Source organism: Tenrec ecaudatus, chromosome 5, assembly GCF_050624435.1.
Source record: "Tenrec ecaudatus isolate mTenEca1 chromosome 5, mTenEca1.hap1, whole genome shotgun sequence".
In the NCBI taxonomy this organism is placed as follows: Eukaryota; Metazoa; Chordata; class Mammalia; order Afrosoricida; family Tenrecidae; genus Tenrec; species Tenrec ecaudatus.
The window spans coordinates 150,680,076-150,705,274 of NC_134534.1; the positions used below are offsets into that span (position 1 = coordinate 150,680,076).

At 54.1% G+C, this 25,199-nt stretch overlaps 1 protein-coding gene across 4 annotated transcripts in view; it reads right to left on the minus strand.

Annotated features, from left to right (window-relative positions):
- SLC6A6 (solute carrier family 6 member 6) overlaps positions 1-25,199 on the minus strand; it is a 97,712-nt gene that overhangs the window by 64,118 nt on the left and 8,395 nt on the right. Inside the window, exon 2 of one of the 4 annotated variants that reach the window (XM_075550080.1) lies at positions 16,090-16,126. The exons of 1 other annotated variant lie outside the window; for it this stretch is intronic. The gene's annotated coding sequence lies outside the window, so the exon portion shown is untranslated. Of the gene's footprint in view, positions 1-15,233; positions 15,254-16,089; positions 16,130-25,199 lie in introns of those variants that run through there. 2 more of the 4 variants (XM_075550078.1, XM_075550081.1) reach the window with 2 other exon arrangements.

Below are 25,199 nucleotides of genomic sequence, written 5' to 3' on the forward strand. Positions count from 1 at the left end.
ACAGTGACAGAGCCTGGAGTTGAGCTCAGAATAAGGTCCGCCCTTTCATCCATTTGTTCAATGGCAGGGAAGTCGGGGGGGGGGGGGGGGGAGGGGAGTGTGGAGGCCTGTATGCTCTGATCCTAGGGGCCACCTGTCAGAGTCCCTCTCCCCCTCGGGTGCAGAGAAAGCCTGGCCCATCTCCACCCTGACGAGAAGTAACACCTAGCCGAACAGGCCCCAAGGAGGCTTAAATCCTCCGCAACAGCCCTGGGAGCACCTTCAAGGGCAGGGATGGGCTACCTGGGGTATAGGGCCCCTGCCACCGTCACCCCACGAGGAAAGTCACTTTCACCCTGAAGCGAAGGTCTTCCCCAAAAGGAGAAACACCTGCCCCTAAAATGCCAGCTCCCTATGCACTGAGCCCACAGCAGGTCCAGGGGCACCCCCAACTCTGCCACTGACCACTGTCTGCCCAGGGCACAGTCTGTTCTTCCCTGGGCTGTGGTGGAGACTAGCTGACGGCGTGCTCACAGAGCCCAGGAGGCACGCCTGCACATACACATGCCTGCACATCTTCATGCATACAAATATGCACACATACCTCTTAGTTGTCCCGAGGCTAAAAAGAACTAATGCGTTCAATAAAAAAGCGTATCTACAAAAACTTTCCACAGGGAATTGTTCTTGGGGCCTGGGGGTGAGGGAGAGGACTAATGTCCCCGAATGCTTAGAGCGATACCTGGCACCTAGTAGGTGCTTACACAGCCTACTGGATCAACTTTCTCCCTAGACCCAGCAACACCTCGACTGGAAATGGGTCGGCTGCCGGCTGCTTTTGCAGGACCTCACTGTCACCCTGTGCAGCTGAAGAAGGAAGCCTTGGGGCAGGGATCCAGGCGAGACTCAAATGTTGGTCAACCAGCTAGAACATTCAGGGCTGCCTACCCCCCCCCACCCCCCACCATGGCCTCGCTCCTCCCAGCTGTGGCTTCACTTCAGCTCCAACTTCCTCTTCTTCCAAGGGCTCACACGGACTTCCCTGCAGCAGCATGGGGGTGGCGAGGGGCCCTGGTGAGGCGGGATTCCGGGCATGACACCTGCTGACTGAAAGAGGATGTGTGCTGGGGACCATAGCACGATGTCACCATTTGCTCCTTACAGAGCCTTGGGATGGGGTGGGGTAGGATGAGGGGGCACTTCAGATCAGGTAGAGGGTGTTAGTAACCTTTGCCCAGGGTGGTAAGAAGGATGTTATGAGGACTGACGGACGCTGGGCTTGGGGACAGAAAGGGGCTTTGCCGCCAAGACTGCAGGGAAGTAGGACATAGAGCCCAGGCCAGCCAGAAGGAGCCTGAACACCAGCTACCTGGAGCAGAGTGGTCAGCTGACCTCCTACCAACAAAGCCAGAGACTCTGGGCAGCTGTGACTAAAAACCACCAGGAAGTAGCCTGGCTAGTGCCCCCCCCCACTCCCCACCCTTCCCCCAGACCAAGCGTTACTGCAGAAATGTTATGCTGTGACCTCAAGCCAGCAACCTTGAGACCCTAAAGGTCCTGGCCAACCTCCCTGGATCACTGAATGGCAGCTCAGCCCAGCCATCCACCCCCACATTCAGCAGCTAAAGAGCTAAAGAGCCGCCCACACCTGCACCCCCGGCCGCCTACCTTCAGGTGCCTTAGGGGCTGAGAGTCTCCATCTAGCAAGAATGTGGGCTCAGGTGGCAGGAAAGCAGAAGTAGCCATTGGGGGCTGGCTGGGGAGCACTCAGGCAGGTGGTCCTCAGCAAGGGGAGCCATAACTTGCTCTGAGTCTGATGCTTCTGAGAAAGTCCCCCCACCCCCCACCCACCCCCCACATTGGCTCCCCTCCCCTCTTCCCACGGATGAATGTGTCAACGCCGCCGCCGTTTCCTGGGTAACTTGTCAGTGACCTGCCAGGGCGTGTCACAGAAGGCAGCCCAGGTGGTTCCGTCAAGGGGCAAGCCACAGGGACACCACGTGACACCAGGAAATGAGCAAGCACACTGGATGAGGCCCAGCATACATCGACTGCAGGCCAAGAGGTGCCGGCCCAAAGGGCTTCAGGAAGGAGGGCGTTTAGAGGCTCTCCAGAAACCCCCACGAGGAAAGATGTGCGCGGCACCCAAGGCAGCCCCAACCCAAGGCCACTGGCAATGAATTCGAAGCCACAGGGACCCTATCCCACTAGGCAGAGCAGTCCCACATGGCTCCGGGACTGTGCCTCTTCCTGGGAGCAGCCCAGCCCGCGGCCCACTGCGGCCCAGGACTCCTGGAAGCCAGGCGGCGATGTCACAAGGCTGGAATTCGGCTTCTCATTGCACAGGCTGCCCATGGGGAGGCTCTGGAGGTCCTGGAGTGGGCACACCTGTGCTTCGTCACCCTCCAGCGCTACCTTCGTCCTGAGGCCTTCCCTGGTACCCCACCCGGCCCCTGCTGGACCTCCGCAGAACAGAGTGCTCCTGCGCAGCCATCAACCTTGTCTCTTCCTTCATGACCTTCAAAATATAGCGGCCACAGATTGCGCCGGGGCATTTGCAGTTCTCCCCTCAGGTAGGGATGAGGAAGGACCCAGCTTACTATCGCCATAGCAGTACTTTCTCTAACTTTCCGGTTTCTCTGAATTCCTTGGAAGAACACGAATGGTTGCGGTAGTAATCACGGCAGCAGCTGACATGGTGAGCCCGGCGCTGTGCGGAGCACTTTCTAGAACACTAGTTGGAAGAGATGGAGGGAACCTGGGTGGCACAGCGGGCTACGCATGGGGATGCAACTCAAAGGGTCCACAGGTCGACAGTTCGAACCCAACTGCCGGAGAACAATGAGGCAGTTTGCTTAAAGGAAAGCCTGAGAAACCCACTGGAACAGTTCTACTGACCCACAGAGTTGGAAGGGACTGGAGGCTGGGAGGGACTTGGTGGCAATGGGTAGGTTTGGTTATGGGTGGGTCTTCTGAAATTCTGTGCTGTACACCAACATCAGGGATCAAAGGATTATCAATCACATAATCCGGAGTCGAAGGAGGGAATTGTATCAGAGCCTAAATTGTGAGAATCCCATTTGCAGAAGGCTATGTGTGCATGACAGTTGGAGCCCATGGCACATTTGTGGGATCCAAGGCTCTGGTGATTTCCCCTTATCCGTAGAGGGATGGGAGGAAAGTGGCTATTAATAGAGTGCATTGGAGAGGTGACTATAGGAGATCAAAATGGTGAACCTGACTTGAACAGTTAAAAACCTTGTCAGTTGATCCCCTCTCTGATACACTTTGGGCCTGATCTGGTTTTCAACAAATTCTGGGAGGGGGGTGGGGACAAGGGACACTTTGTTCATATTGGGGTTTATCTCAGATGTATTTTGTCGTTGGGGTAACCCTCTTGAATTTTTATTATATTGTTTTTCTGTTTGGGGGTATATGAACCCTGGGATTGATGACCCTATAGAGACATCAAATAGAACAAGGGTTCCTGGGGGTACAGTGGGGGAGGGTGGGGGTAAAGGGGAGCCAATATCAAGGAGTTTAAGGAAGAGAATGCTCTGAAACTGATTGTGGTAAAAAAAAAAAGAAACTGATTGTGGTAGCAATTGTACAATACTGCTTGATGTGATTGAACTGTGGAACGATATATCTGTATGAGCTCCCAATAAAATGGTTTTGATAAAAAAAAATCCTGTGCTGTGATTCCTCATTTAGATGCCCAAGGTTGTAATCTCATTTGGGAATGGTTGTCGTTGCGACCTTAATGATCAGGGCTTAGTGCAGGGTGTTTTGAGTCGGATCTCTTCTGAGCCATACCAAACCCAACAGGAAAAGCAGAATTGTGGTCATATTTCCCAGGCCGCAAATCTTTAAAAAAAATTTTATTAAGAGATCATGTTACTGGAGGCTCTTACAGCTCTTCTTATAATCCATACATCAATTGTATCAAACATACTCATACATATGTCGCCATCATTGTCTAAACATTTACTTTCTATTTGAGACCTTGGTATCGGCTCCTCTTCTTTCCCGCCAGGACATAAATCTTTATGGAAGCCAACTGCCACATCTTTCACTCGTGGACTGACTGGTGGATTCAAACCACCAACCTCTGGATTAGTGGCCAAGCACTTCCTCACTTATGAAATATAAGAGATTAACAGCAAGCCAGTAGCAGAAACAGAGTAAGAGATGGCAGGCCACAGGAAGAAGTCCCAGGCACAGAAACTGAGAAATAAGGACGTTGCTCGAGACCAGAGCTAACAGGGAAAAAGGCCGTCCTCTAGAGCAGCAGTTCTCCACCTCCCTCATGCCTCGACTGTTTCATACAGTCCCTCGGGTGGTGGGGACCCCAACCATAAAATTATTTCCATTGCTACTTCATCACTGTAAGTTTGCTACTTTTATGAATTGTGGTGTAAATATCTGATATGCAGGATGCATTAGGCGACCCCTGTGATAGGGTTGTCCGACCCCCAAAGGGGTCATGACCCACAGGTTGAGCCCCGCTGCCTTAGAGCCTGCACTCAGGGTTTGGACTTCTAGCCTCAACTTCTGTCCGTCAAAGCCGCCCATGGGTTCTTTTTCTAATACAGCAGCACTCGATAAGGTATAGGGGTTACGAGTTGGGCTGCTGCTAGCTCCAAGGTCAGCAGTTTGAAACCATCAGCAGCTCTGAGGGACAAAGAGGAGGCTGGGGGCGGAGCCCTCTGCCATAGGTGTCCCTATGTGGCAGAAATGACTCAATGGCAGGCAGTGAGATGCTAAGACAGGAACTAATAATAATGGTTTAATTGGTGCTAAGAACGTGCTCATTTCCTTCTTAGTAACTCACGGATTCTCCTAATTGCGCCAAGGGTAAGGAAACGGCTGTATTTTCAGATTTTGAGCTGTTGATTAGTAAACACACTCGTGGCCACTGGGCCCATCCCGACTCACAGCAACCCTACAGGACAGAGTAGGGGTTTCTGTCAAGACAGGTGACCAAAGTGGCACAGCCAGGAGGGGGCAGGCTCCAGAGTCCCCGGGCACGGCCTGAGCACGATCTTTGACATCATCAAGTCCCACCCCCTCATGACGCAGGAGGAAACTGAAGCTGGCAGGAAATGGGGTGTCATTTCACAAGTGAACCCGGGAGGGTTCTAATCAAAGCCGTGGAGACAGCCGTCCTCATGGGCTAGGGAACGGTGGACCTCACCCCCCAGCAAGAGCACCGGCCAGGACAGTCCTGGTCCCAGGCAGATGAGGAGGGCCCAGGCCTCACTTTCACCACGAAACGCTGCTCCCTTCCATTGGAGTGGAGCTCTGAACCATTTGGAATTCCCGCTAAACCAGCTCCTGTCCAGGGTGTGGCTACTCTCCGGGAGTTGGTGGGGAGCCCAGACCGACAGTTTCTGCAAATGTGGTGGCCGCCTCCTTGCCTGCCCTGGGCACCCCTCCCCCATGTCGCACTTCCCCCATTTGCTTCCTGGGTACATTCTTTCTCACCTGGACCCCTCGCTCCGCTCAAAGTGTCCCACCCCCTGCAGCCAAGGACCTAATCAGCTCATTCACCCGGTGGATGGCTGGGCCACCTGAACAGATCCCTCATTTCATTCTTCCTTCCGGAGATAAGGATCCTCAAGATTGAGGCCACCATTATAAATAGCCAAGAAAGCCGCTGTCCTTCTTAATGAACTCATCTATTTATTTGGTCAATCAGACGGCCGAGTTCTACATACAGCCTCCCCAGACGCTGTGGAAGAGGAGACAGGCCCTCCTCACCGCCCTCCCCCCACCCACCCCGCAGCCCTATTCTCAGTCCTCCAGCCCCCACCCCCTCCCTGCGAGGCTGTGCTCCCTAACGCCTCTGCTTCTGCAGCATCGTTCAAGAGGAGATGCTCCTTGAAAGGAAAGCCTGCCTGCCGCCAGGATGACCTCAGCAATGCTCCTTCCTGGTCATCAGTCAAATGGGCCATCCCGTCCCGTGCGACACAGGGGAAGGGACCCGGAAGTGCAGCAACTCACCCGAGTGCCAGCTCCCAGGAGAAACTCCCCCCTGCCTGCCTGGGAAGGCTCAAGCATCTCCCATTCCATGCAGTTCAGCAAACACGGCCTAAGCCCCTGCCTAGCATCACGCTAAGTGCTGGGAGAGGCAGAAAAAACCCACTGCGCAGGCAAAACACCCCGGTCAACAGGCCCCTCCATCTGGTGTTCTGTGTCTCACAGGCAGGCTCGAATGGTGTTGGGCTCTTCAGGGCTGCCACCCACCTCCACCCCGGGCCACCTCGCCCCCACCCCCGCCCCTGTATTCTCCCCAAACCACGTGAGTCAGCAGAAGTAGGTTAGAAATCTCATTAGTGTGTCTCTCCCTTAGGACTGTGCGCTTCGCCTACAGCCCTGTTCAGGTGAGGGCTGGGCTTGTCTGTTCTTCCGAGCAGAAGCCAGTTACCCAAACCATGAAGACCTCCCCCACCTCGAAGGGCCACTTGAAGCCATTAAGCCATTTAACGGACTTCTGGTCCCAGGCTGTTTCCCCAGAGTGAACCAAGACCCAACAGTTCACAAACTAGACTACTGACTTGTCCAGCCCCTCTGCCCTGCCCACCGCTCCGTGAACAAGACGTTCCTGCCAAGCCAGGCCACCTGTGACATCCAGAATACTGCACGCCTTCACTCTGCCTCTGGGCCTTTGTACGTGTCTACCGTTTCCAGCATGTTTTCCTGCCTTGACACCACCTAGCAGATGCTGCAAACCTTTTCTCGGTTTGCAAGGTTGCCTTACTGGCCTGGGACCTGGTGCTGTTCACCTCGGGTCCCCAGACCCTGCCTTGAAATGCAAAAAAGTATGTAACGTTTAGATCAGACTTTCACTCTTAATTTTCAAATGTTTAGAGGTTTTCCCCAAACTTTCCCTGACATCACAGAGTCCTGGCCTGGGCCTTCCCCAACTCAGCAGGCCTGGAAGGGAGATGAAAACACTCATGCAGCCCTGAAGCAGAAAGGCCAAAGGGAAATAAAAGGCCTCCACTCAGTGACCTTTGAGAAGGTGTGGTGACTTGATTTTTCTCCCCAGAAACATCCCCTAGGGGCAGGTTCCTCAGCCAGAGTGACCCCGGCAGGGCTGTGCAGGTCCAGGTTGCCCAGCTCAAAGACGCGTGAGGCTCGGGACTGAGACTCGGCTGACCACCTTGGGTGCTTCTTGGACCATCTTCGCAAACTCTACTTTTGTCTCTTCTAGCCTAGGTCTTCCGGAGCGTCCAGACGGTTACACATGACTACGTCATCCCCTGAAGCACGTTCCTCAGAAGACAATCACTTAAGGAACATCTCTTGCAAGCTTTCCAATCTACCAACTGTCTTTTCTGACATACGTGCTAGAGAGCACAGTGGGACCACTTTCCCCGTTTTATAGTTGGGCCAACTAAGGCCCAAGCAGGAGATGTGATTTGCATGAAACCACACAGCCAGATGGCTTCTTGACCGCGGACCAGGAAGGTGGTTTTGAGGACAGTGGTCACTGCACCTTTCTGAGCCTCAGAGGCTCACACCAGGAGAGAAATGGATGCGAAGGTGGAGAAGGCCGAGAGGTTTGTGAGAAATGGCTCAAAGCGCCAGACCTTTCCCTTCCGTCAATCCCAGCCCAGGTCCAGCTTCCTAGTGTACATATACACTGCCTTGAGTCTTTGGGACCCTCAGCCCAGCTGCAGCTAAGTACTTGTTCACGGTCATTTATGCCCTCTCTCTCCCCGAGGCTGTGGGCACCTCACTTGCTGTTCTATCCCTGCTCCCGAGCCCTGCCCCTGGTAGATCAATACCTACCAGTGAAGTGACTAAATGCTGAATGAGTAAAGATGCGGTTTATTCAAGTGTGAGGTCACCCCACAGGCAGCAGCAGGCCTGGGGGAGAAGTGTAGAAAGGGCTGGGAGGCTCCACGGGGCAGTGTCCCTGAGAAGCGGCAGGCCCGTCTCTTTCACTGCATGGTGCAGGTGGCATCACTCCGGCCCTGCTGGGCGCCAGCCACCAGCGTGCATCTAAGGCAGTGGTTCTCAGCCTTTCTAATGGCACGACCCTTAAATAGTTGTTCATGTGGGGGTGACCCCCAACCATAAAATTATTTTCATTGCTACTTCATCAGTGTCATTTTGCTACTGTTATGAATCGGGCAATCCCCGTGAAAGGGTCGTTTGACTTTCAAAGGGGTCATGATGCACAGGTTGAGAACCGCTGGTCTAAGGCCTCCTGGCTGGAAACAAGGAAGTGATGTCCATGCTCTGGGCCTAGCAGAGCTCAGTTGGCAGCTTTGCATCCCAACTCTCTCCCTGCGACCGAATGGACTCCCACTGGTAGAGACCCTAGAGCACAGGTTGGAACTGACCCTGTGAGTTTCTAAGACTACAACTCTCGATGGGAGTAGAAAAGCCTTCTTTCTCCCACAGAAGGGCCTTGTGGTTCTCATGCCCACTTGTAACCACTCTGCCCCCGGGAGTCTTGTGCCACAACCAGACCCAATAAATCGAAGGAAAAAGATCCCAAGTGGCAGGGCCAGAACTAGAATCCACTGAGACTGGAGAGTCACAAGAAAGATCTCCATCCTGAAGAAACAGTTCCCTGACGGTTTCCTTGGGAATGACCATTTCCTCCCTGGAAGCTGGGTGAATAAGGATCTAGAACTCGAGTTGCCGGATTGGGCAAACACTTCAGGGGATGTACAGAAACTGAAAACCAACCTGCTGCTGAACGGAGATTCTACTTCACTGTATTTTAGATCTGATGCAAAATGCGTGCCACTGAATGTTCCTCCCACCGTCAAGAAGCCTCTTGCCTGAGGGATGCCCCACACTCACCACAGTCCTGTTTCCATGTGGTTTTTCCCAAGCAGGTGTCCCTCTTGAAGGACGTCCCCCAGATGGCCCACGCACCACCTCTGCCTACGCTGTCACCCTGACAGACATTGCTAATCAATCACAGCACCTTCCCCCTGATCTGGACCCAGCCTCAGATTCCTCATCAGAACCTGCTTCCTGAGCCTCGGGTATGTGAATGGACAAGCGGTAAAACCTATAACAGGGAGACAGCCAGGGATGGGGGAAAGGGTGTGTGTGTGTGTGTGTGTGTGTGTGTAGAAAAGACCATGACTGAGGGGTGGGGCCAACAGACGCCAACAAGACAACCTTGAAGACTGCACAGGACTGCACAGGCCCCCCGTGCCCTCACTGTGTCAGGAGGCAGCAAGAGGAAGAGATGTGAGCCCTTCGGACCATGTCAGCTTGGCAGGACCCAGCGAGATGAGGCGCTGGGGGAAGAGGACATAACTGGGGAGGGAGAGGGCATGTGTAGGGGAGAAAGAACAGGCCTGGGAAATGAAAGGCAGGCGAGCAGGCCATCTAAGAGCACCTCAGACTGGGATGAGGAGGGTAGGAAGCCTTGGTATGCAGCCCCACCAGAGGAGCGGCAGCTGCCAGGCCGAGGGAGGCGCCAAGCTTTCCTGAACGCCAGCCAGACTTCGCTGCGCAAACACTTCTGTGGGTCCTCTCGGCGAGCACTATCCAGAGGGAAGGCCACTCACACTGGCCACGCAGCTAAAATGGAATCTCCAGTCCCTTCTCAGCACTGATACCCCTAGAAAACTTGCTCCAAGACCGAATGAATCCAGGCCCCTCGTTTGACACATGAGGAAACTCAGGGCCCTGAGAGGGGTGGTGACGTGCCCAACTTGTCCCCCGAAAGTTGGAGGGGAAACGGATGGATCAGAGAGGAGCTCTCTGGCTAGCTATGTTTGAATACTAACTCTCAGACACCTTTCCTCAGGGGTGTCCCAAGGAGGAGCTGGTGCCTCCAAATACGGAGGCTGTCTGTCCCCAGGGGATCCAGGAAGCTCCGTGTTGGAACCTCAGTTTCTGCTGGCCAAGGACAGACGAACAGTTGGGAATACCTTCCAGAAGCCTCTCTCAGGTTTCACACTGCAGGGGCTACTCTGGTCTCTAAAAGGCCCGGTCAGTTTCTGGAGGAAAAAAACACAGCAACCCTCTCCTTGGAAATTCCCATGAGACCCCTGTTCAGGCTGAGAGCCAGGACAGGAAGATCCACCCAAGGAGTCATCTCTCATCGGAGGCCCAAGTTTTCCAACCACAAGGAAGACCACAGGAGAGGAGCTGACTGTTCCCTCTGCACACTGGGAGGCCCTGGGAGACTACAAGCCAGAGACGCCAGTTCAAACTCAGGCTCCTGTCTGTCCTGTCCGGACACACGACTAACCTCAATCGTCTGCCTTTTTGAGCCTCAGTGTGCTCTGTAACAGTGATACCAATAGCTACTTTAGCAAGAGGATGCAAGTACTAAGCCGGAGGGGGGGTGGGGGAGGGAATCGATATAGATGGCATTCTTGTCTATAGATCTGGACTTTCTGAGAGGGGCGTGTCAAAAATAACAAGTGTCCCGGCAACAGGATTCACAAGAACAAGGACGACCATTTACGGAGGGATCGCTAGCTGTCCGGTCACAATCCTGAGACCGTTCACAGTTCTGTTCCCCAACCCTCACGGATTTGAGATCACACCATTTTAACAGAGGACGCAGAGCTCCAGAGTGATGTGCTCAGAGCCACACAGCAGGGGGAAGAAGGCTGACTGATACCCACACACAAGGGAGCCCCACATCTTCATCACGAAGATCCGCCCATAAGGGCAGGTCCTCCCCCTCCCAGCCAAGTCTAGTCGAGCATTCATGACCATTTCCTCCCCCAAATGAGGCTGGCTGGAGGATTGGGAGGTGCTCCTTGGTGCTGGGCAACCTGATAGTCTGCTTCCTAAAGCTCTGAAGGCAGGGCCGGGAGGGGAGCTGGAGAGGAGCAGTGTGTTCTCAGTGCCATTCGCGGCAGGTGGGAGTGGAAATTCCGTAGGACGACTACTACAAGAGCAATTCCTGGACAACAAGTGTCCAGATGGGACTCCTTGGTCCAGAATCTTAAAATGTGTACCTGCTTTTGGTTCTTGGCCAAGTCAAGGTGTATGGTGTATGGTGGTCATTGCTGAGTGGTTTCCAAAGAAGAGAAACTGCCAGGCTCTCCTCACTGAGATGAAAGACATGGTCTACCTACACGATTCACTCTCATACAGCCTCTCCACAGGATCCGCACACCCGCAGTCTCTGGGCCAAACTCAGGGGGCCTGGTTTTGCTAATAAAATCTTATTGGGACACAGCACACACACACCCCCATTTAATTGCATAGTACTGAGACCTGGTTCCCCAACCAGGTTGAGTCCACATGACCCATAGGCCCAATCCAGCCCTGGAGGGAAAGTTTGCCGATCCTTGTTCCCCAAACTAAGTATGTACTCTGTGAGCTAAACTTGGACAAGGACATTTTTATTTCTTTATCTGCACCCACAGTTTAACTTCACCGTGGTTATCTTGGGATGGAGGAAGATGAATTAATTTTTTTCCCTTCCTTTAGCTGTGTCCTGGCCTCCCAGTTTTTCTATACTAAATGTATAACTTTTATAATCAGGGCAAACAAACAGTATTGTTTTATAATGATGTTGGCCCTTTCCAGGATGGAAGGACATTGGCACTCTCATGGAAGAGGCCTTCAGGACATCAGAAGCCAAAAGTCTGGTGCCCAAGTTCACACCCCTGCTGGAGGATGGGGGCTAAGCCCCAAGAAAGGCCACAGGCCAACCCTGGAGGCTCCTCCCTAAATTATCCCAGGAACCAAAGAGTATGGGGGGAGGGGGGATTGTAGATGTACTTTGGGGATGTAGTCCCAAGACATTTGGAGCCAACTCTTGTTAGCTACGGAACGCTGCTCTCTGGGTCCCACCTGGGAGGAATGAGAGTGTATGGGGGTGCTTGGCACCGATTCTCTCAGGCCTCAAAATTGTATCACCAAAACAACGAGGCTGTGGCTGTCTTTCGAATTGAGTTATTGCTCCATTTTGCAGGTTGCGAAGCTGAGGCTTAGAAAGGTTCAGTGTGACTCCCCTGTGGGTCACACAGATGGCAGCCCCCAGCTCCATGGACTGTCCACGATAGGGGCTGCTCTTGTTGGGAACAAGTGTCCTGGCTGGCTCCTACATAATCATACCTAATAATCCAGGCACCAAGTAGTATTAACGGTCTAAGATCCTTCAGGGCTGAAAGTTTGGATCACTCACCAGGCTAAGAACTCTGATCAGCTGAGGTGCGTGCTAAGGGCAAATGGAAGGTGGAATGGGTAGTGGAAAAAAAAAAGTTACTATAAATATCAGCCATAACCAACCATGTGACCCGTTCCAGGCGTGAAGACTCTGTTATACTTATTGCTTGTTTTGTTATGAATATGTTTCTCTGTGTGTACATATGGGGTAACGTTTACGTCAAATAATTTGTACTTCAGAGATTACTCTGAACCCTTGGAAATTCCTGAGCATTTCAAACACCCTTGTTACCAAGGAGGGGCCCTGGTGGCATAGTGGTTATGAGTTGGGCTGCCAACCAACCACAAGGTCAGCAGTTCGGAGCCAGCAGCCGCCCTGAGGGAGAAACATGAAGATCTTAACTCTTTGTAGAGTTGACAGCCTCGGACACCCACCGGGGCATGTCTGCCTGTCCCATAAGGCTGCTGGGAGCCCGAATCAATTCGATGGCAGTCTGTATCTAGGCCTGGAGGGCTGCGCTCATGCGGGGAGGGTAACCGGAAGAGAGCCTCTCACCCACCTCATGATCAGAGGAGGGGGCGGGGCCGGGTGCTGACATAATCAATCACAACAGCGGTCAGGAAAGCAGCTCAAGTCCCAGGCCCGGATGCTTCCCAGGCTTCCTTGTTGGTGAAAGAGGATGCCCTTGTGGTGATGCGGAAGTTCCACACTGGGAATTACTTGGGCCTCGCCCATGCACCTCTTATCGGTTTGATCCCGTTGTACATCCTTTTTGCTACCATAAAACTGATCGCATGAACAGCACTTTCTGCGAGCTCTGTGAGCCCTCCAGAGAGTTCTGGAACCCGAGAGAGGAAGGGAAGCCAGGTGGTCAGTGAGGGCAGAGTAGAACTGGACAGAACCGCCCCTCTGGGTTTCCGAGACGATAAATCTTGACGGAGTAGATGGTTTGATTTTTCTCCTGAAGAGAGAGCGTTGGGCTCAAACCACTGACCTTGGGGTGAGAAGCTCAATGGCAGCCCAGTCCCCCATCAAGGGAGCCTTTGACCAGACACTAGTTGCTATTATGAAGTAGCAGTTGCAGTGGGGGGTGGAAGGGGCCATCAATTCAGTTCCAATTCATAAGGGATCCTGTGGGCAATGGAGCGAAACAGGGATGCACCATTTTCACAGATCATGGCTGGGCTTGAGTCGATAACAGGTGACTAAATCTAGACGTGGGTCTCTCTCACCCCGTGAGCTGAGACCGTAGGGGGTCAAGAGGGAGTGTGTCCCTGGGGTGTCCTCTGCCTTCTGACTATGGAGTCTGACCAAACGGCCCCACCCTTGGTTCTTTCCATGGACGAGGCCAGGGACATCAGCCTTTCACCTGACCTGCGGGTTGCACTTCCCAGGCCCCCGAGGGCACGAGCCAATGCCTCGCTAGTTTGGTTTCTCTAGAGGACTTCCATGGCTAAGACACTTTGGCAACTTCTCTCATTCAGCATCTCCATCTGGCGATGCGCCACCCCGGAGGGGCCTCATGAGCAAGCTCACCCTCTTCCTCAGAGGGAAGCCTGAAGGTCAGAGGCACCCAGCAGCCCACGCCCAAGGAGGAGGAGCAAAGGCAGCATCCTCACACTTCAGAGGCAGCTGCTTCTACCCTTTCATCCTCCAGAAACCCCCGCTTCTCACCCTCACGGTCTGCCAGGCCAGGGAGCCAGGGAGGCCTTCTAGAAAAGAATAAACCAAGAGGACTGCTTGGAGGAGGTGTCCGGCCTGAAAGCAAGCCCACCTCTCAGCCTTAGCTGCCTGGCCCATGAAATGGGCTCTCACCCAAGTGCAAGGCCGCCGGTAAGCAAGCCTTGAAAAAGAGGAACAGTGGCTGGCCTCTGTTTATTGCCTATAAAGCCACCAGGCTGGGTGGGGGCTGGGGCCTCTTGCACAAGACTGTCTTTATCTGGAAGCAGAAGTCACATTCCAGCCTCTCAGCAGCAGGCGCCTCATTCCCCGGCTGCCCTCTGCTACTTATTAACCAGCAGCCAGGCCTAGGGGGTGGGCAGGGCGCTGGCTGGGCAAGTGTGGACACCACGGTCAGACCCATCGGGGCTCAAATCCTCCCCAGCTGTGGGCCCCTGAGGACGTCCATTCATCTCTGTGTGCCTCAGTTTCCCCACCGAGACCATGGAGACAGTGTCAGTGGACCCCATCCAAGGTGACGAGGAGGACAGCAGGTGTCCGTGCTCAGCAGGGCCTGGTACCCCCTGTGAGCACCCACTAGCTGCCTCTGTGTCACTGTGCGGGATGGAGGGGGAAGCACCCTCTTCCCTGGGTTGTAGGATGAAACCAGCTCACAGGCATGGGCCCCCTGCGGTGAGCACCAGGAGCGCGCCCCTCTGGCGGTCAAGACCCCTCAGTGAGCATGACGCCTGGCGGTGGGGAGGGTCACGATGACTCAGGAGGCTGACGTGGCGAGTCCTTCTCATACCCACTCAACAGCTGCTCCGGGAGGCAGACACCGGGACATGCCTAACCGATTTTCCACGGTCGACGTCAGGAGGTGAAGAACACATGACCGACGACTCAGGCTATGGACCGAGGGTGGCTCTTCTTGCCGTGGCTTTGGAAACGCAGCTGCTGACTTGATGCCCGGCGACCCCAGTGCTTCCTGGGATTTTCAATAGCTGGTTCCGCCCCCCCTTCCCGTGATCCTGATAGGCCTCTCTCTCTTCGAAGGAGCCTCTGGGAGGCTTTGAACCACCAACCTGTAGGTTAGCAGTCAAGTGTATTCTCTCCATTTGCAACACCCGGGGATTCCCTTGGCTCGAAAAGCAACCCCCTAGCCCACCTGTGCCTCTCCCTGGACCGTTGGGAACATGGCCGGGCACACATTCCCTTCCCCCCTACAAATGTCTGCCCAGTACAGCCAAGCTCTTCAAGAGCAGACCCCAGCCCCCACCCCCGGGCTGTAACACCAGCACACGGTCAAGGCTGTCCTGTTCGTGGAACAGAGCAGCGCAGATGGTGGGCACCGTGCTGCTGAGGGATGCTTGGGATGAGGTGTGTGACAGCTTGTGATACGACCTGTCATAAAATGTACTTCTCACCGAATGACGGGGACCTTCTCTAACACCACAGTTCCCATGACATCACTCACCATCAGGGTGAATGTGCTGGCTGCAGAATGGTCAGGTTCCTATCCTATGAAATGCCTTTAAACCCATGATGATCCTGAGCTGGGGGGCCCACGGGGTTGCTGTGCGTACGGGAGGCAATGGGCCAAATGTCACTGAGGCCTGCAGATTAGACAGCAGAAGTATGTCAATGTCAAATGTCCCGGGGCTGATAATGGTGGCTGGGGTTCCGTAAGAGAATGGCCTTGTGCTTATGAAATACCTGCAGAAGGCCTGGGGGCAAAGGGGCATTGGGCCCGTGACTTACCTCCCAGTGACTCAGCAAAAAAGGGAGCATGAGATGTGTGACTACCTACATGGCACCGTGTAGAGGGAGACAAAGCACTTGTGATGGAAGGACTTCGAGTCACCACTATTCCTGCAACTTTTCTGAGGATTTTCAATGAAAAACAAAGCCAATCAGCCCCAATTCTCAGAGCATCTTGTCTGTGCTCCGCCAGGGCCGAGGGTCACCCTCTCACACCTGTGAAACCAGCGTGGTTCCCCCATCCTCGGAGTCACAGGTCCGAGACTGGTGTGGTCATCCACTGTGCCAATGAGGAGTCACCCCAAAGAGAAAAGGGGGTTTGTCCAGGGTGGCTCTGGGGAGCGGCACGGCGGGGCCGAGACTAAGACTCCACAAGCAGGGCCGCGTCTCTTGGCTGGGCCACCTCCCACACGGGGTCTGCATGGGCAGAGCTGAACATGGGGTCTGAGTAGGCAGAGCTGAGTGGGCAGGCTTGGGGGCTCTGTCCTCTCTCCCTGGGGCTCCCATCACAGGTGACCCCCCCCACAGGAGTGAGGCAGCACGACCGCAGGAAAAGCCAAAGAGCCACTTACATTTTGCGTCTCCTCAGAAAGGACGGCTGTTCTTGACCTGCTGCAAAGAGATGGAACAAAGGAGAGGAAGGCCCCAGTAAGGACTCCGAGTAGCTGTGAACGCCTCACTTAGCACGCGTGGGGGAGGGGCCCAGCAAAGCCAAGACCCTCCAGCTCACACGCATGCATGCATGCACACTCATACATACATACACGTACGCTCACGAAGCCTCCGATCCTTACAGACAGAGACATACATAAAGCACACATGTGCACGCATGCAGTGCCTCATACAGGCCCACATGATCACACACACACATGCGCACACACGCGCAGGCACATAGTCACATAAAGGCATCCGTATACAGTGTCACACACAGACCCAGATGCTCACACACGCACACACCGAGACATATGTGTAGACTCGCCCTCACCTGCACTCCCCCATACCACTTTTCTAGAGGCTAGGACAGGGCCCAGCTCACAGCTACATAGGGACAGTTCTTTGTCTGGCTACCCCCAGTTCTGACAGCCCCCCTAACTCAATCAGGAGACCAAGCCTGTCGTTGGCCTGCCCCACCACAAGCTCAAAGAGACACCGGGGCTAGCTGAGGCGTTGGTGGGAGACCCACGTGGCCAGGTTCTTGTAGAAGGTAATGTTCTCCAGCTGGGCAGAGGCTCCAGTGTGAGCCACCGAAGAATGCTCCACCTTTGCTGAGTCACCATGATTGCTCAAGGGTCCTTTTTGGTTTTTGTTGTTTGTTTGTTTGTGTTTTGGGGGGATTTGGGAAAGAATATGAGGGAAGGGAAGGCAGGTCACCTTGACTTTTCATTCCACCATCAAAGCCACTTGTGGCAGACTCGAGGGCCTCCAGGTTCCCCAGAAACTAAAACTGTAAAAACCTGGGAAAGGCTCCTTATCTTCCAAGATCTCACCACTCAGGGAGCAGTTCTATTGGGATTAGCAGACAAGAGACAAGGGGACAGAGGGAGGACAGAGAAGGTCTCTGGGCTCTTCTTCCTCTTTTTAAATCTCAGTACCTGCCCTTAAGCCTCTTCCCCACCCAGGACGAGGGCTCAGAGACCCTACAGGACAGAGTAAAAGGGCTCCTTGGGGTGTCTAGAGGTTGTACAGACCGTTTTAGCTCTCTCTCCCTCCTGCACAGTAGCCAGCAGGTTTGAACCACACACCTTGTGGTGAGTAGCTTAATGCTTAATCCATAGCACCACCAGGGCTCCTGAGCCTCTTCCCCAAGCCACAAAAGGCCGGCAGTGAGCGCTGACGCTGGGTGATCTCATCAGCAGCTCACACCGAGTTCCTGGCTGTGACTGTTCCCGGGAGGAACCATCAGTCAACAATTTCCTGGGTCTCTACTGCACGCCATGCACTGTTCTGGCCAGTACAAAACATGACAGTGGACAAGCTCCCTGAACTCAGAGCCTGGAAACATGTTTGGGTGGGCATGTGGCTCCATGGAGACTGGGGTGGATTAGTCATGTCTGCCACGGGTGCGGCTATCAAGTGTGCCTACACAGCCGAGCTACCCTGCACTGTACCACGGGGAGCGGGACACATGGGAAACGAAGAGGGTTTTTCAGTACGAATGTTATGCTGCTAAGGGAAGGGTAGCATAATTTTGGCCGAGGTAAGACCTTAGAAGGTGCAGGGAGCAAGCACCACTGAGAAAAGGGGATGAGAGAGGCACCAGGCCAGCTGATGACATCCCTCGCCCTTCTTCTGAGGTCTGTCTCATGGCACCCCACTCCGTTTTGGGGAGTTCAAATAGGTTGAGTCCACCTCCTACTTCCAGGGGTGGGTGGTGAACCAGGTCTAAGCAATCAGCAGGGACTGCTATGATTGAAGCCAGAAAAGACCTTGACTCATACCTGGATTATGGGAGTGAAGACGGAGACTTTTGCTAAAAATATTGGGGGGGAAAAACAAGCTCTTTCTCTGCTTCCATTTTAAATCCGGGAGTGGCAAGGGGAACCTTAAGGAGCTTGGCAGGGAGCTGAGAAGTGGTGAAAAAGACACTGACTTGATGGCATCTCTCAGCACCTGGATTCAGCCATACCTGAAGTACACCTTGGGCTTTTCCGTTAAAATAACAAACAAACCAAACCCGCTGTCCAACTCACAGTGACCCTACATGGGATGACATCTTTAAGGGAGCAAGCGCCTGATGGTTCTCTCTCAGAGTGGCTGGTGAGTGCACCTGGACCCCTGGCTTTGAACCTGGCAGTGAAACACTTGACCCACAGGGCCACCAGGGCTCCTTTGAGCTTGTCCATTAAAACAACAAAAGGAAAAACCAACAAACTCCCACTCCCGGCCATTGAGTGGAATCCACTCAAAGCAACCCTATAGAGCAGAGTGGAACTGCCCCTGTGGGTTTCCAAGACTGTCTGTCTTGACAACAGTAGAAAGTGTCCCCTAAGTGTTCACCTTGCGGTGAACCGTTTGATGTGGAACCACTGAGTGGCCAGGGCTCCTGAGCCTCTTGGTTAGGAGTCAACAAACGCTCTTCCTGGTTCGAATGTGCTGGACCTGACTTCTGCCCCTGGCAAGACTCGCACCCTGCCTTGAACTTGAGGTGTACCTGTATGCATCAGGCCCTTTATCTCCCCGACACTCCGCCCATCAGCAAAGGGGGGAGGGGGATAGAGATGAAATGGCATCTCAGGTCCCCCGCAGCCCCCACACTCTAGCTATCACATGCCCACTGCCCAGGTGAGGCTGACCCCACCCCAGGCATCCTGCCGAGGAGATGTCGAAATCAGTCCTTCTGGACTCCGTTAAAATAGGCGGGGAGACCTTGATAAAAACACCCGTGGCTAAGCCCCTCCTCCGGCGAGTCTGAGTCAGCGCAGAGTCTGGGCTGGGGCCCAAGACCCTGCTTTTCTCACCGACTCCCAGGTGACACCCACACAGCGGGTCTGGGAACCAGGTGGAGAAACAAAGCTCTAAGTCTCTTTCCCACTTTTCCCAGTTCCTGAGGGAGGGCCTGTGCCCGGTACAAAAACAACACCCGAGCCGGGCAGGAGGCCATGTGCCCGCCTGCCCTCAAACCAGGACCCCCACTGGGGAGAACACCTTCTTGGGTTCAAAGTGGACCAGTCTTTCAACAAGACAGTGCCAGGCCTCCTGCTGGCCCTTCCGGCTTGGGGCGGGGGTTGGGGGAGGGCACTCTGCCCTGGAATTTGCCTCAATAGTGCCTGATGCTACCAGGCCGCATGCTGGCCTTCTGGGAGGTGTGACTAGCCCCCAGTAGCCACCCCACCACCGGGCAGTTCCCCAGCACCAGGTCCTGCCTTAACCTGACCGATGGATGGACCACGGATGAGAGGCTGTCAGCATGCTTGGCTGCAGGCACCCCCTGATTTACATCTGACTGGGAGCCTTGAAAAGCTGCCTGTGGATTTTGGACCCTGGGCCCCCTTCCCCCACCCCTGTACAGGAAAGGGTTTCTTATTTGCATCCTTTCCAACAGGATGATGGCTGTGTCCCTGTTGTGTGACCTTGGGGACGGTACCTACCCTTTCTGGAGCTTGGGGTGTCAACTGCGAAAAAATAATAATTATAGTGCCTTTGGTACAATTCCAGGAGATGGATGATGCTTACAAAGCATGAGGCCTGGCTTGAGGTTTGGCCGGAGCTAAAAGATACTCAAAACCATTGTTGTTAACTGCAATCTTGCTCTGAATTAAGGTGATCCCACACATGCTGGGACAAAACACCATGGGGTTCGTGCCAGCCCCATGATCGATGGCAGATGGGATCACTATGCTTCCCGAGGTTTTTACGATATTTGGAAGATTACCAGGCCTTTCTTCCTGGTCTGTCTCGGTCTGGAAGTGCTGCTGAAACCTGTCCAGCATCACAGCAACACACAGGCCTCCACTGACAGACAGATGGCTGTGGGTGAAGTGCACTCATGGAAATCAAGCCCTGGTCTCCTGCTGGGAGGGCAGAGACAACCACCGCATCCTCAGTAAGTTACCCCGCCTTCTTCCAAAGCAGGCCCCCAGATGCGTGGCAATAGAAGTACCGCTGGGGAGTTGGTCAGTTTCAGGCCCACCCTAGAGGCGCTGCACAGGTAAGGGTATTTTTACAGGACACCCCAGCTGATGCCTGCCTGCTCTCAGGTCTGGGGACCGCTGGTTCGTGCTGTTCCTACTTTTGTTAGGTTTCAGGCTCCAAGACGGAGCAGAGAGGCAACCAGAGAAGCCCCTGGGCACTAGCAGCTCGAGCTTCTGAAGCCCCTGCCTGGGGGGAAGACAGGCAGGGGTCAGAGATGTAATGAAATGGGGAGGGGGTGAGAAAAATCCTCCGGTGCCTCTCAGCCTCTAACGGGGCGGGGGGGGGGGGGTGTAAAGACCCAGTGTGGTGTTCTTTCTTTCATGAGCTGTAGCAAGCAACTTCCCTCACCAGACTGCACTCCACAGCCACGGTAACAGAAGATACTGAAAAGAACATTCCAGATCTCAGATGAGGGGCTTTTGGAAGACTCTGGCAGCCTCTGTTCTAGCGCTGCTTTCCCTCCTGCTCAGCTGGGATCTGGAACTGAGCCTGTTCAAAGCAGAGGCGGGGCTAGGCCTGGAGTGGGATGGGGTGTCCCCTACCTCTGACAGGAAATGTCTCCAGCCTGGCGCGGGGCTCCCCTGGGGAGCACTTGGGGTGCCTGGCCGCCGCGGCAGTTTTTCCTTGTTTCAGCTTTGCTCCAGCCCGGGTGCAGCTGACACCAAGAACAAGAACAGTGCACCCTGACCCTCCCCGTGGGACAGACTTCGAGTCCAAGAAGCCAGACAGGGAAAGCTCTGGAGGCTCATGGGTCACGCTGTCGTGCGCAGCTGTCAGCTCTGCAGAATGAACTGGAGCCGGGACTGTTCCCCAAACTTTCACCAGGGGCGGGTTGCAGATTTCCATCCACCCAGGGCCAGACCATGGCACAGTCAGACACAGATCAGTGAGACTGGGGGGCACATGGGAGCCAAGGTCATGTGCTTCTCCAAGGGAGCAGAGGGTCCGAGGCTACGACATCATCGCCCTAAGTCTAACTAAACACACGTTGAATATGCAAACACCGCCCACATTAAAAAAAATACTGCTCCATCCATGAATGTGCACAGCCGCTTTATTTGTAATAGTCTAAACAAAAGCCAAGCCAGACACCCTTCACAGGGTGAGCAGCTAGCTAAACAAACGGCCGTCTATCCATGTCCTGGATACGCGTCGGCAGTAAAAGGAACAAGGCACTGAAACATGCAAACAGCCTGGGTGGAATGCCAGGATGTTCTGCTGAGTGAAATAAGCCAGCACTCAAAAGGGTTCATCCCTGTACACAACCTTGTTGAAATTACAGCTTTACTGATGGGCAACTGAGTACTGTGACGGACATGGCCGCCGTGACGGAAGGCAGCAAGAAAGCCTGTGACCATGGAAGCGTTCTTTCTGTGCTCTGACTGTCTTGCTGTCAGGGAGTCCACTCGGACTGGTGGCGACTCCGCTGTGTCCAAGGAGAACTTCGTTCCACAGCGTTTTCCGCAGTGGATCGCCAGGCCTGAGCCCCGTTGGTGCACCAGGTGAGGCATGGGGCTCTTAACCTAAAAGCCAGGAGTTCAAACCCACTAGCTGCCCCTCGTCAGAGAGATGAGGTGGTCTGCTCCCAGACAGATTGGTAGCCTCAGGAAGCCTCTGGATCAATCCTACTCCGTCCTACACAGTCACCCGGAGTCCGATTCAACCCAATGGCAATGGGCTTTCTTCTGAAGTCGCTCTAAACCTCTGGGTGGACTAGAACCTCCAACCTTTCCTTCATCAGCCGAGTGCATTCACCACTTGGACTGCCTCAATGTCAACACCCTGGTGTGCCTTGAGAGGTAAGGATGTCGACACTTCATCACAGACTTCTCGGATGCGTTGTCAGGGGAGACCAACTCCTGGAGAAGGACATCATGCTGGGCAAAGTGGAGGGACGGCAGACTAGAGGAAGACTCTCAGCCAGAAGGGTTGACCCACGGACTACAAGAACAGGCTCAAGCAGCAGAACCAGGGTGAGGACGGCACCGGACCGGGCACAATGGCCTCACAACAACACGATGCGGAAGACATTACCTTTGGGAGACACTGGGGAAAGAAGACACAGGATTGTCCTGTCTCTTTTTTTTCCAACTGCAAATCTGCTGTGACCTCAAAAGAAGAGTTTGAAAGATGGGTACATTTAAACATTAGAGATCGATTTTTAAAACCGTTTTATTAGCACTTCATCCATGTGTCACAGGATTCACTAATTCAATCCCATCAGAAAAAGTTGCATGATCGCCACCCTGAACACTTCACACTCGATTCTAGAACATCGTGTTCTTCCCTGTTCTCATTGGTATTCGTGCAAATCTTTCTTTCCAATTGTGGCAAAAATATAGACAACGAAACAGTCTCCAACTCCACAACTTCTACTCGTAACAATTCGGTGCCATTGTTGATAATTATTTTTAAGTGTAAAGTTATATGTCAATACACTTTTTATCTGAAAAGTTGGCTCGAAGGTGCCTATGCCCAGAGCTGCCTCCTGGAGACCTCCAGGGGAGAGAAGACACAAAGAGAGATCTCTGCTCAGCACCTTCGCAAAGGGGCAGCAGGCTTTTACTTTTCCCAAGGGGTCTATTCTGATTTATGTGCTTCTACCAGTGGTGGAAAGCAGGGTGGAAAGTTCTACACCTGGGGGCATTGAACTGCTTAACCATGAGGTCGGCGGGTCAAACCCACCATCTGCTCTGTGGGAGAAAACAGCAGCTATCTGTTCCCATAAAATGGGTAGCCTCCGAAATCCTAGGAGGGGTCCCTTCGAGTCAGGCGGGTTGTTGCTGTTGAGGTTTCGGTTTTCTGGTCACTAAAGATGGGAGAATAATCCACTGCTCCAAAACAAGACAAGGTTTTTGACTAGAATTCCAGATCCCATGTTGGCCAGGGTGCCTCCTTTCAGACGGAAAGCTGAGGCATCTTGAAAAACGAATGGGAGGTCAATGACCCACAAAACAGCACCACCACCACCTCCTCCTCCTCCACCACCACCACCACCACCACCACCACCTCCACCTCCTCCTCCTCCACCACCTCCACCACCACCACCACCACCTCCACCTCCACCACCTCCACCACCACCTCCACCTCCTCCTCCTCCTCCACCACCTCCACCACCACCACCACCACCACCTCCACCTCCTCCTCCACCACCACACGTGGCGATCGAGAGTGATAGGGACCATTCTTGCAGCGAGAAGAGTTATTTCCTCCTTTACGCTTCAGAGAATTCTCCCAAACGTGAACTAAGGAAGGCCCCACCACACAGTACAGGTCGGGAAGCTGAGTGAGGGCCAGAGAGGGCAAGCCTAAAGTCACACAGAGAGCCAGGGGCCAAAGACATGCACATGCTCTTGATGCCATGCCCAGCACTGGGTCTTTGATTTTTAAAGTCCCCTGTGATTTGTTTGACACCCATCAGCCTCACCAGGGTCTGCGCTAGTGCAGGATTGGGTCTGTCTTCATCACCTGCCATTTCCCCAGGGCCTAGGACCCAGGTTGGGACAAAGAAATAAATGTCACCTGGATGAGTGGGTAGATGGATGACTGGACCAAGGGAAGAGTGGGTGAGTGGGGCGGGCAGGTGGGCAGAGGGTTATTGACACGTGTCGTTAAGGCAGCTCAGCCTGATGATGATCCAATGTACAAGAGAACAAAGCAGCCCAACCGTGCCCCGCCCTCCCGATTGTTGGGTTTTCACCTGCCAATTAGTTGTAGCAGGTGTGTCTCTCCACCTCCGGGAGGGCCTCTCTCTTCTTCATCAACGCCATCATCCAAATCCATCCGTTCTTCCCAGGACTTCCTTACCCAATGTCCGGCTCTTGGCTCCTTCACGCTTCAACGTCCTCTTCTGTGACAGACTGTCCCGGTGAGTATGCCATTGGAGTTCCACACCGTTACTTCCAAGCGCAGTAACGGCGGCTCTAAGGAAAGCTTCCATCTTTTCTCCCTTTACCACGATGATGGCTTGGGGTCCCGTTATGAAGGCTGCTTCTCTTGGCATGAAGTTGTGGGCAGAGAAGTCTACACGTGGGATGATGATAGAATCCTATGATTTGGAAGTCTGGATCCACTCAGCTATTCAAACTCCGGGCTCTCTTTTCGGGACAGAGGGAGTCGGGGACCCTTCATCATGAGCGCCGAGCACCTCCGCTGCCCCAGGCCCGGGGCTGAAGGCAGGCGTCCCTCTCCGTGGGCGGGCGATGAATGGAAGCCAAGCCCGCAAAGGTCTCGGCTTGGGCCAGAAGAGCTTCAGGATCTCAGTGCAGGGATAGCTTCCATGGACGTTGACTCAGGTCGTCTGCATGTGCAGCACTGTGAGGAGGCTCAAGGGAAACTTCACAAACAGGCAGGATGGAGCTGGCCCTTGAGTGGCTTAAGGAACGGGCCAAGCCAGTGGGAGGCCGAGGGACCCGTTGCTTAGCCTAGGACTAGAAACTTGCCCAATTCACAGGCGAGAGGAAAGAAGCTGAGGCAGACGAGGACTTGATTTGAGAAGCCACCGGTCTTAGAACAGAAGGGTGACATGTTCAGAGCTGGCCCCTGGGTGGTGCAGAGAGGTGCCCGAGCACAGACATGACTGTGCTAAAATCCACTGGCCAACCACATCCGCCAGCCTCCATCAAGCACCAAAGGATCCGCAAGTGAAGGACTTTTCTTTGCTGGAAGGAGGACGGAGCGTGGCAATGAGTCATTTAGCAATTACACTGTGGCTCAAAAATGGCCTGATGGGGACTCTCAGAACGTCCCAGCACAAAGGACCCCATGGAGCTAAGGTCCCATCCTACCATCTCATAGACACAAGGGTCCTCAGAAGGGGCCCGAGGTGAGCAGGCTAAGGGTTTAGCTCTTGCCTCCCAGCCCAAGTCTGCTCAGACCCCACTTAAGGGAGCAGTCAGTCCCCTTCAAGGCAGATGGCCCTCACCCGTGGCGCGTCAGCCTCTCACTCCACCTTCTCAACACGATGCCACAAACAGCGGCCAGAGTTCTCCCCACATGCCGGGCTCATGTTCACTCTCGGAACAGAGGCCGAGCTTTCCAGGAACCCCCA